The sequence below is a fragment of the Triticum aestivum genome, chromosome 4A, assembly GCF_018294505.1.
Source record: "Triticum aestivum cultivar Chinese Spring chromosome 4A, IWGSC CS RefSeq v2.1, whole genome shotgun sequence".
In the NCBI taxonomy this organism is placed as follows: Eukaryota; Viridiplantae; Streptophyta; class Magnoliopsida; order Poales; family Poaceae; genus Triticum; species Triticum aestivum.
The window spans coordinates 723,562,334-723,574,949 of record NC_057803.1 but is presented as its reverse complement, the minus strand read 5'-3'; positions in this window follow the sequence as shown (position 1 = coordinate 723,574,949).

Here is a 12,616-nt window from a genome sequence, read left to right as displayed (position 1 = left end):
ATCCCTTGGCAACTCCTACAATCTTCACTACTATTAAACAATCAAACAAGAACTTTTTAACATGCACCCCACAATTAGTCCCACAACACCCCACGACCCAGTTAGCACCACCCCATTTGTCCACAGATCTCGATCTAACAGCCGTCATTGATCTAACAATTTTATGGTGTGAACTTAGCAATTTCCAAGGACTGACCGCACTCCACCGAGGATAACAGCCCACATCCCTTGGCAACTCCTACAATCACGCATACAATCATGCAACGCATGCAATCTGAACTACAATCGGTTAACCTCTCTCCCTTCATTAGCGCTCACCTCTCAATCCCATCAATTCCCGTACGAAACCTCCATCCAAAAGCGAGAAATTCTCAAGAGCATGCAAGCCACCCGGCAATGCAAGCGAGCCGCCGCCACCGGGATGTGCGAGGAGCCCGTCGTTGAGGAACCCAAAGCAACGCATGAGGGAGGAAGAACAGGGCACGCACAGGAGAAGACGCGCCCAACATTGCTCCAGGCAACGCGGGCCGACCCTGTCCGGCGCCGGCGGCGCATGTCCCCAAGGATCACTACTATTAAACAATCAAACAAGAACTTTTTTACATGCACCCCGCAATTAGTCCCACAACACCCCACGACCCAGTTAGCACCACCCCATTTGTCCACAGATCTCGATCTAACAGCCGTCATTGATCTAACAATTTTATGGTGTGAACTTAGCAATTTCCAAGGACTGACCGCTCCACCGAGGATAACAGCCCACATCCCTTGGCAACTCCTACAATCACGCATACAATCATGCAACGCATGCAATCTGAACTACAATCGGTTAACCTCTCTCCCTTCATTAGCGCTCACCTCTCAATCCCATCAATTCCCGTACGAAACCTCCATCCAAAAGCGAGAAATTCTCAAGAGCATGCAAGCCACCCGGCAATGCAAGCGAGCCGCCGCCACCGGGATGTGCGAGGAGCCCGTCATTGAGGAACCCAAAGCAACGCATGAGGGAGGAAGAACAGGGCACGCACAGGAGAAGACGCGCCCAACGTTGCTCCAGGCAACGCGGGCCGACCCTGTCCGGCGCCGGCGGCGCATGTCCCCAAGGATCGAGGGGCGAACGCTCCCATGAATTTAGGTTGATTGACCGTGCCAATGTCCTCAACCCGCAAGACACGGAAGAAAAAGATACTTCGACCGCTGCGGTGATGGATTGCTCCATCGGGGCCGACGGGGGCGGGGCTGGAGCGTCGGAGATGTACCTCAGCGCGCACCGGTTGTTGCTCATGGCCCACGACGGCGTGGCTCGTGCCGAACGGTGGGTGGCGACGATGGCAGGCGACAGCGGCGAGCTCCGAGCGACGGGATGTGGGGGCCAGGGCCTAGGCGTGCCTCGCGCGACGCGGCTGGCAGCGGGCGGGACGAGGCCGTGGCTCTGTGCATCACCCGCGCAGGCGCATGGCAGCCGTGCCCGACCAGACACCGGTGGCGGCATACGCGGTGGGTGGGGTTCGGACAGCAGGGCCCACGCGAGCTAGCGCATCGCGGCGACAGGCTCGGCCAGCATGGCTGGTGTACGGGGCACGAGGCGCACTGGTGAGCGGCGGCCTAGCTCGACCAAGCTGGTGACTTCGCTAATGACGCTGATGATCACACGAGGATATCTCTCGGCTTGGCTTCTCGCCTGAGTGGTGCCACACGCTCTCGCTGACCCACCATGTTTGTGCCACTCTTAGCTGCTCCTCTCCATGTGGTAGCGGCAGCGGTGCATCCATGGAGCGGCGGCTCCGTGCACATGCTCTGAATGATGCCTCTGTGCCGCGTGTGTGTCTTGTGTGGTGCTGTTGCTCCGCGTGTACGCACGCATGCTGCGTGTGCTCTGGTGGGGGGCGGCCTGTGTATGCCTGGCAAGTGCCGACTGCACCTGCTGCTACTGAGTGCGGAGAAGCAGTTCACTACAAAGTACAGTATTACGAATTTTATGGCCACTGCTAACGATACTATGATTCTTTCAGTAGTACCAGTTTTTACCTGATACAACTAAAGTCTAATTGTTGCAGGAAATTATATTTGTAGATGCTCCCAAGAATTTGAACATCTGGGTGTTCAGGGGCAATGACCTATGTGGCAAGCTATACCCCATCATCCACTCCGAGCTAAAGCCAAAGCAAGAAGAGGAAATGGAGCGACTTGGTCTTCTCCGTTCTCTTGCTGCATTCTCTAGGAATCATAAATACTTGCATATTTGGCTATTTTACTATTTTAATCTTGGTAAGCTGCCATAAATATCTTTTTGGTGATAATGAAATCCTAATGAAGGCCGGTTGATTCTGCCTCATGAGGTTGTCCAAGATTGCCTCTGACAAGGTGAAACTGGTGAACCACAAGGCCCTTGTCGACAGTTTCAGTAAGCCCACTTTTACAAACATCAAAATAAGAAATATACAAATAATAATCCTTGTATGTTGTGGGACTAATTGCGGGGTGCACGTAAAAAAGTTCTTGTTTAATTGTTTAATAGTAGTGGAGATTAATCAGCTTCCATGGTTAAGGAATTTTTTCCCCTGATTGCAGGATGTTGTCATGAATTTTATCCCAGCCATTGCTTTGGAGATCATATCTGGCTGCAGCAAAAGTGTGTCAATCTAGCTCACTTGAGTTGAGTTGCACCATGTCCCATTATTACCCTGTTACTAAAATAATTGGCATGCCAGAAATAGCAAGAACAGAAAAGATTTTTAGTGAGTTATTGCACGTATTTTATTCTTATCTTCTAGAACAATATTTATGCGACCCATATTATAGTTCTTTTATACAAGTTAAGTTTATTATTCAACAAAATTCCCTTTCGCTGAAGTAAGAACCACGTAATGCTTACAATTTAATCTGGTCATCTACAAAACTAAATGAGTTAACGTTATGCATAGTATCTTTTGATTATGATGAATGATGCACTCGACTCGGAATTTTTTTCCAATATTATTTGTCAATTTCCCATGTGTGTAATTAGTAAAAAAATTGGTTCGTAGCATTACCTATTTGATAGGAAAAAACATTAATACCAGGGTTCTCCAATATGTTCACTAGAGTTTTAGTCCGAGTAAACTTTTTTGTGTTACAACATTGTTAAACATCTTTATTGTCTCTCTTATGTTGGTGCATCTTTATATTTTGTTCATATTATTGATATTTTTTTTTCCTAGGATGAATGTTGATTGTGTTCACATGATAATACGTGCGTTGCACGTGCACCCTTACTAGTTAGACAAACACTAGTAAATGCCGGCGGCGGCTGCGCCTCGTTCTGACTTTGTTCTGATTTTTTTCCAAATAACAACATATATATTCATTAGACAAACACTAGTAAATGTGCCCGTGCGTTGCAACGGGTGAAACAAAATGATATTACAATGCGAGAAAAAATCACTTGATTTTACAATTTAACATATATCTTTGTTTAATTACCCATGTTCCATCGAACCCCAATGCCAGGGTAGGAGGCCAGAGAGGCTTGCTGCAAGCACACACCTGACACAACCAAACCAATTCCTAGCAACGATCCACCGCAGCCTCTCACCCGGCAATGCTGATGCCGCCTTGTGGTGCACCAGCGGATTGGTGTTTGCGCTTGTTACTTTAATTTCTAAAACTAAGTATGCGATGTTATTGACTTGTTGAGGACCGAGTTGTAGGTGCTTGACATGAACTCGCCATGCCTTATAAACTTTACATGATGTTATAATTAGTCTAGTGTATAACTTGACATGAATATAAAAAATATACGAATTGAGGGAAATACTTGTCCTGCTAGGTCACTATATTGAAAAATATTGGTCTTTACAACTCGTCATGCTTCAAACAATGATATGCACAGCAAGACCACAATCCAACTCATAACCAACAAACACACTCATTCATACTGAATCAAACATAACCAGTTGAAACAGAGAGACAGAGGATTCAGTGTTCAGATGCCAACACTTGCGAACATATTGATAAGCATTGTAGATTCTTCGTTGAGTCCCCTGTTTATGCCTTATTCTCCTACCCAAAAAAATATGACGGTGCTTAGTTCTACAGGGCCAGCAGTATGGAGCCCGGCATCTTCCGGGCCTTGAAGTCAGCGTGGGCGCGGGACGCCTCCGGCAGCGGGTGGGTGTGCTTCACGCGGATGTGCAGTGGGTCAGTATGTCACACAGCTGGAGCAAGACAAAATGTACCTTAAATATGTGGTGAACCAGCATATGGACTGTTATCCCCTTCAGCACGATAGCAGCCGCCGTGTGATCAATCAAAGGTGTGATGGGAACCAACATTGGCTGAAATAATCTGCTCTTTGGCATGGCTCTGAGAGACTCGCGGTATGGTGGGCGACCTAGTTCATCTCTCCTTGCTGGAGTGGTACACATCGCCTCGGCATGCCCTAGCAAACCGGAAGAGAAGCAAAATTATGGGAGGTTCTCGTATTGGATGTCGCAAAACTCTACCTCCTTTGATTCAGCCTTCTCCATCCGAACCTATCTCATGAGAGGTTTGTTAACCTAAATCCAAACCCTAAACTCAGACAATCGCCAAAAGCAAATACATTAGCATCAGCATCAAGGGAAACAACATCTTCAACCATACTGGCAATTTTTCCTAGTCACGGCGGGCATAGCAGATTAACCACACACGCCCAGATCTTCAACTTGTTAACTATGAGGAGCAAGACCTAATATTGAATCTTTCTAGGCCGACACAATGCTTGCCAACCATCCACAGAACCCCATCCAGTATCCGATTACAATGCTAGCCACAAACACATTCCCCCCCGTTGGTCTGAAGTTGAGGCCTTTGGGGTTACCCACACCGGCCTAAGGGCATCTGAAACTATGTTAATGTGTAGCATCTGCCCGAGCACCTTCCCTATCAGGGCATGGAGCTTATCTTCCTCCCTCTCCTCATCCTCATCTATAACCAGTCGAACCTTCTCCTTCTTAGACAGATCAAGTTGATCCATCATCTGCCCCACTCTTTCCTTCTCCCTCCCTGTATTCCTCCAACTCGCACTGGCAATAAATTGCACCATGTCCACTCAGCAGCCACGATTCGCTCGCCCCCTGATGTCTACTACACAACCTTCTTCTTGTAGACGTTGTTGGGCCTCCAAGTGCAGAGGTTTGTAGGACAGTAGCAAATTTCCCTCAAGTGGATGACCTAAGGTTTATCAATTCGTGGGAGGCGTAGGATGAAGATGGTCTCTCTCAAACAACCCTGCAACCAATTAACAAAGAGTCTCTTGTGTCCCCAACACACCCAATACAATGGTAAATTGTATAGGTGCACTAGCTCGGCGAAGAGATGGTGATACAAGTGCAATATGGATGGTAGATATATGTTTTTGTAAACTGAAATGATAAAAATGAGTGTAAACGGTATTGCAATGCTAGGAAACAAGGCCTAGGGTTCATACTTTCACTAGTGCAGGTTCTCTCAACAATAATAACATAATTGGATCATATAACTATCCCTCAATATGCAACAAAGAGTCACTCCAAAGTCACTAATAGCGGAGAACAAACAAAGAGATTATTGTAGGGTACGAATCCACCTCAAAGTTATCCTTTCTGATCGATCTATTCAAGAGTTCGTAGTAAAATAACACGAAGCTATTCTTTCCGTTCGATCTATCATAGAGTTTGTACTAGAATAATACCTTAAGACACAAATCAACCAAAACCCTAATGTCACCTAGATATTCCAATGTCACCTCAAGTATCCGTGGGTATGATTATACGATATAAATCACACAATCTCAGTTTCATCTATTCAAACCAACACAAAGTACATCAAAGAGTGCCCCAAAGTTTCTACCGGAGAGTCAAGACGAAAACATGTGCCAACCCCTATGCATAAGTTCACGATGTTATGGAACCCGCAAGTTGATCACCAAAACATACATCAAGTGTATCACGTGAATATCCCATTGTCACCACAGATAAGCACATGCAAGACATACATCAAGTGTTCTCAAATCCTTAAAGACTCAATCCGATAAGATAACTTCAAAGGGATAACTCAATCCATTACAAGAGAGTAGAGGGGGAGAAACATCATAAGATCCAACTATAATAGCAAAGCTCGCGATACATCAAGATCGTACCACCTCAAGAACACGAGAGAGAGAGAGAGAGAGAGATCAAACACATAGCTACTGGTACATACCCTCAGCCCCGAGGGTGAACTACTCCCTCCTCGTCATGGAGAGCGCCGGGATGATGAAGGTTGCCACCGGTGAGGGATCCCCCCTCCGGCAGGGTGCCGGAACAGGGCCCCGATTGGTTTTTGGTGGCTACAGAAGCTTGCGGTGGCGGAACTCCCGATCTATTCTTCTCCCCGATGTTTTTAGGGTATATGGACATATATAGGCGAAACAAGTCCGTCAGGGGAGCCACAAGGGGCCCACGAGTGTGTGGGGCGCACCCAGGGGGTACGGCACGCCTCCCTGCCTCGTGGCTTCCTCAAAGCTTCCCTGACGTCTACTCCAAGTCTCTTGGATTGCTTCCGTTCCAAAATAACTCCCCCGAAGGTTTCATTCCATTTGGCCTCCGTTTGATATTCCTTTTCTTCGAAACACTGAAATAGGCAAGAAAACAACAATTTGGGCTGGGCCTCCGGTTAATAGGTTAGTCCCAAAAATAATATAAAAGTGTTTAGTAAAGCCCATAAATATCCAAAACAGATAATATAATAGCATGAATACTTCATAAATTGTAGATACGTTGGAGACGTATTAGCATCCCCAAGCTTAATTCCTGCTCGTCCTCGAGTAGGTAAATGATAAAAGAAATAATTTATGAAGTGTGAATGCTAGCAGGTGCACAAGTTTGATCAATGATAATTTCAATCACCTTTTCTAGCATCATCGTATGTCATAACAGTAGCTCAACTCATAGAACTTTGCATGATCAAGTAACAAGCTATTCACATGTTAAAGTATAGATCATAAACTTTCTTGAAAACTAACAAACAGTTCTCAGTCATCAAACTAGTGCAATTCATCTTATTTTCGGGAAGGGTCTATGTAAGAGTTTTGATTTAGCAAATCCCACATACTCAACTATCATATAGTCTTCCATGATTGCTACCACTCAAAGCATATTTTTAGAACAAATAGCATCCATCGAACACAGAGAAAGATAGGGGCTTAATGTTTTGCCTCCCAACTTATTTATCATATAGATAATTGTTAACAATAATAATTCATGATCAAATATATTTGAATGGCCATATATGCTTAGATCTTTCTCCACCACATGATGCTTGCCAACTAAAAAGTAGGTTGGAGTGAGAAGGAATACTAATGACTCTTGCATAAACGTAAGAGATAGGCCCTTCGTAGAGGGAAGCAGGGATTTGCAGAGGTGCTAGAGCTCGAAGTTTTAAAATGGAGATGAAAATAATTTTGAGAGGTATGCTTTCATTGTCAACATAACGACCAAGAGTTCCCAATATCTTCTATACTAGATACATTATAGGCGGTTTCCAAACAGAAAGGTAAAGATTTTACCCCCCCCCCTCCACCAACAATCACACTCCACGGCTTGTCCGAAACAACGGGTGTCGTCCAACTTTCAACAATCCTGGGGGAGTTTTGTTTAAATTATTTGTGATTTTGTTTTTGATCTTTTGATCATAGGACTGGGCATCCCAGTTACCAGACATTTTCTCGTGAATGATGAGCGGAGTCCACTCATCGTGAGAATAACCCACCTAGCATGGAAGATACTGACAGCCCCTAGTCGCTACATGAGCGAGTCGGGCATACAAAACAAATTATTATTTGAAGGTTTAGAGTTTGGCACGTGCAAATTTACTTGGAACGGCAGGTAAATACCGCATATAGGTAGATATGGTGGACACTCATGGAAGAAACTTGGTTCAAGGAATTTGGATGCACAAGCAGTATTCCCGCTTAGTACAGATATTCTGGCTAGCAAAGGATTCTAAATAGCAAGCACCACATGTTAGAGGATCCATAACAATATAACTTCTATACAAATATACCCAAGCATAACTCATTATGTTGTCTTCCTTGTACAACTTCAACTAATTTGCACAGGTTTGAAAATAATTAATGGGGCTCACAATCATAGAAGATGTCCAAGATAGTATATTTCTATGTGAAATCTCTCTTCCTTCAATATTCTTTCATGAATTGTTCACGTGACCAATACAATGTTTGCTAACCTTCAAAAAATTTACCACCTCTACTTCTTATATGGAAGTCATTACTCCCCATGGGATAAGCATATGAAACATATATAATTTCAGATTTATGATATTCAAATCATTCAACCATTTACTCATAGGATATAAGTGAAGCTCATGAGTAAATGACAAACTACTCCAAAAAGATATAAGTGAAGATCAATGAGTAGTTAAATAATTATGTAGCTATGTGAAGACTCTCTCTCATTTAAGAATTTCAGATCTTGGGATATTATTCAAACAGCAAGCAAAACAAAATAAAACTACATTTCAAGGATAGCACTCATCATGTGAAGAAGCAAAAACTTAGGCTCAGCCGATACTAACCGATAATTGTTGAAGAAGAAAGGTGGGATGCCTACCGGGGCATCCCCAAGCTTAGACGCTTGAGACTTCTTGAAATATTATCTTGGGATGCCTTGGGCATCCTCAAGCTTGAGCTTTTGTGTCTCCTTAGTTCCTCTCATATCACGGTTTCCTAATTCTTGAAAGCTTCATCCACATCAAACTCAACAAGAACTCGTGAGATAAGTTAGGTTAAACCAATGCAAAAACCTTATCATTTTCTACTGTAACAAATCACTAAAACTATTATTCAACATTGCATACTAAATGCCTCTGCATATTTAATACTCCTATCCTCAAATAGAATCATTAAACAAGCAAACATATGCAAACAACGCAAACATAACAGCAATCTGCCAAAACAGTACAGTCTGTAAAGAATGCAAGATTCATCATACTTCCCTGACTCCAAAAATTATGAAATAAACTTCCCACTGTAGTAAATTTATTATATCTTATTATGCAAAAGGTTTCATCATTTTATCACATTCTTACTTTTCTAGGGAATTTTTGCAACAGCGGTAAACTTTCTGTTTTCAAACAGCAACATGTAGACTTGTAAAAGAGGCATAGTAATGGCTATCCTTGACATTTTTATTGAAAATATAGATGCAAAACATTATTATACATAACAGTAAGAAAATACTAACAAAATAAAATGACGCTCCAAGCAAAACACATATCATGTGGTGAATAAAAATATAGCTCCAAGTAAAGTTACCGATGAACGAAGACGAAAGAGGGGATGCCATCCGGGGCATCCCCAAGCTTAGGATTTTGGTTGTCATTGAATATTACCTTGGGGTGCCTTGGTCATCCCCAATATTAGGCTCTTGCCACTCCTTATTCCATAGTCCATCGAATCTTTACCCAAAACTTGAAAACTTCACAACACAAAACTCAACAGAAAACTCGTAAGCTCCGTTAGTATAAGAAAATAAATCACCACTTAGGTACTGTTGTGAAATCATTCTTAATTAATATTGGTGTAATATCTAATGTACTCCAACTTATCTATGGTTCATACCCTCCGATACTACTCATACATTCATCAAAATAAGCAAACAACACATAGAAAACAGAATCTGTCAAAAACAGAACAGTCTGTAGTAATCTGTATCAAATGTATACTTATGTAACTCCAAAAATTCTGAAATAAATTGGTGGACCTGACGAATTTGTCTGTTAATCTTCTGCAAAAAGAATCAACTTAAAATCACTCTTCTGTAAAAAATGACAGCTAAACTCGTGAGCGCAAAGTTTCTGTTTTTTACAGCAAGATCACATTAACTTTCACCCAAGTCTTCCCAAAGGTTCTACTTGGCACTTTATTGAAACAAAAGCTATAAAACATGATTACTATAGACGCTTAATCATGTGAACACACAGAACAGTAGGGGTAAATATTGGGTTGTCCCCCAACAAGGGCTTTTCTTTAATGCCTTTCTAGCTAGGCATGATGATTTCAATGATGCTCGTATAAAAGATAAGAATTGAAACATAACGAGAGCATCATGAAACAGATGGCAAGCACATTTAAGTCTAACCCACTTCCTATGCATAGCTATTCTGGGAGCAAACAACTTATGAAAACAATAATCAACTAGCATAGGAAGGCAAAACAAGTATAACTTCAAAGCTTTTAACACATAGAGAGGAAACTTGATATTATTGCAATATGTCACTACTAGGGAAAAGCCTATACACAGAATCTTATCAGCAACACGCTTTAAAATAAGGCGCTGCTGCTAATTAGCAGTAGCGAGGTCGAGCTTAACTCGCTGCTGAAATAAATATAGCAGTAGTGCGCCCGCCCAAAGACGTGCTACTGCTATAATTCCCACGAGGCCGCCGCGAGGCTAGTTATAGCAGCAACGCGTTATAACGATGAGCGCTACTGCTACAGCGCATAGTAGCAGCGCATTTCTCCAATAAGCGCTACTGCTAAGTTTACTACAAAATCCGATCCACTCATAGTCACACACTCACTGGATCCCCTCTCAATCCCCGCGCCGGTCCTCCCCCGTCGCCCCTCCTCCCTCTGCACCGTCGTCACCTCCTCCTCCTTGTTGGACTTGGTACTGGCCTCCTCCTCCGTCCTCCCTCCACTCGCCGCTGGCCGGCCCCTCCTCGCTCCGCCTTCCTCCTCCGTCCTCCCTCCACTGGCCGCCGGCCGGCCCCTCCTTGCTCTGCCTTCCTCCCCCGTCCTCCCTCCACTGGCCGCCGGTCGGCCCCTCCTCGCTCCGCCTTCCTCCTCCGTATACTCTCTTCTCCCTCCTCGAGTCGCCCCTCCTTCTCCCCCTTGCCTGCTACATTTTGATTTAGTAGGCTAGTTCATATGCAACATTTTCATTTAGTTGATATGATTTAGTTGATTTAGTAGGCTAGTTGATTTAGTTGATTTAGAACATTTTGATTTAGTTGATATGATTTAGTTGATTTAGTAGGCTAGTTGATTTAGAACATTTTGATTTAGTTGATTTAGTAGACTAGTTTATTTAGTTGATTTAGTATGCACCATTTTATTGTTATTTTTTTTCTATACATGGATAGGTACGTAGTTGCTTTTGTTTTTTTATAAGTTACTTTTTGGCAAAATGTAGGTGGTACCTTGTCATCTAATATGTTACTAGATCTTAGGATTATAATTGTCCATTAAATTGCTTCTCGCGGAAGAACCAAAAATATCACATGCTAATGTTTTTCTTTCCTGTGAAGTGGATCGTTAATCCTTTGCTCACATTGCTTTAGGAAAAATGGCGCCACCACCACCACCACTATGTCGACTGTCCAAGTCAAGGTGCGCCAGCAGCCTTGCAACTGGCAAGCTGTTCGGCATCTACTTCCAGCCGAGTTTTCGTCATGCGGCGGTAACAAATTAGATGAAATGTAATAACTATTTTATTTTTAGTGTTGGCATTACTGCATTGTGTCATTTTTCTTATTTTACATAGATCGTCCCATGCAATGTGAGGTTGAAATTCAACAAGCTGACAGGAGACACTGTGACATTTGAGACTCCTGGGGGGCCGTACACTATGGAGGTCGAGAAAGGACGCAATATGTCGCAGATTGGAGGAGATGGATGGGCCCGTTTCGTCGCTCGCGTGCGTCTTACTGGTGGTGAGTTGATCAGCTTCTCCTTCAGAGTAGAAAGACCCAAGCTGGCTGTCATTCATCTCAACCTGGTGGAAGATGATGAAGATGACGAAGATGATGAAGATGATGAAGATAATGAGGACCCACTTGATGAAGATGATGAGGACCCACTTCATGAAGCCATCGTAGCTCAAAGAACAAGGCTGAGCGAGGAGGAGGTGTCCAACCTGTGGGACATAATTTCGCCACGTGCTGACTTTGTCGGGGTGCCATTCGTGACCCGCCTGACAAAATACCATGGTTGATCGACATGATATGGTATGTTATACTTACAAATGCAAATTATCCGATGAAATACTTAGTGTACAATCCAATGATATGGTATGTTGTGTGGCATCTAGTCGATGATATGTTTTAGTGTAGAGTTCGATCACATGCTTATTAGTATAGAATCTAAGGAAACTATTAATAGTGTAGATAATCCAGATGTACTTATTTGTGAGGCTATTTATTAATTGATATGTTTTTCTTATTCAGAAATTGGCAAAGAACATATCTGTGAGTTATGGTATCGAGCCTGATGAAGAATGCTCAGCTGGACTACGCCTTACTGCAAGGGGCTCCGTCACAACCTGTACTTACCGCGTGGACACGGATGGTCGCCCACACTTAAACTCGGTTGGGTGGAAGAAATTCCTCGATGGCAAGAATCTTCGTGTTGCACAGGCTATCCTAATTACTATCAGGAACATCAACCGCCCAGGCTTGAGGATGATGATTGTCTTCGATATCATCTAGAACTACATATGTGTGTGTGGCTATATCATCTAGAACTACATATGTGTGTGTGTGGCTATATCATCTAGAACTACATATGTGTGTGTGGATATATCATCTAGAACTACTTATGATGATTGTCGTCAAT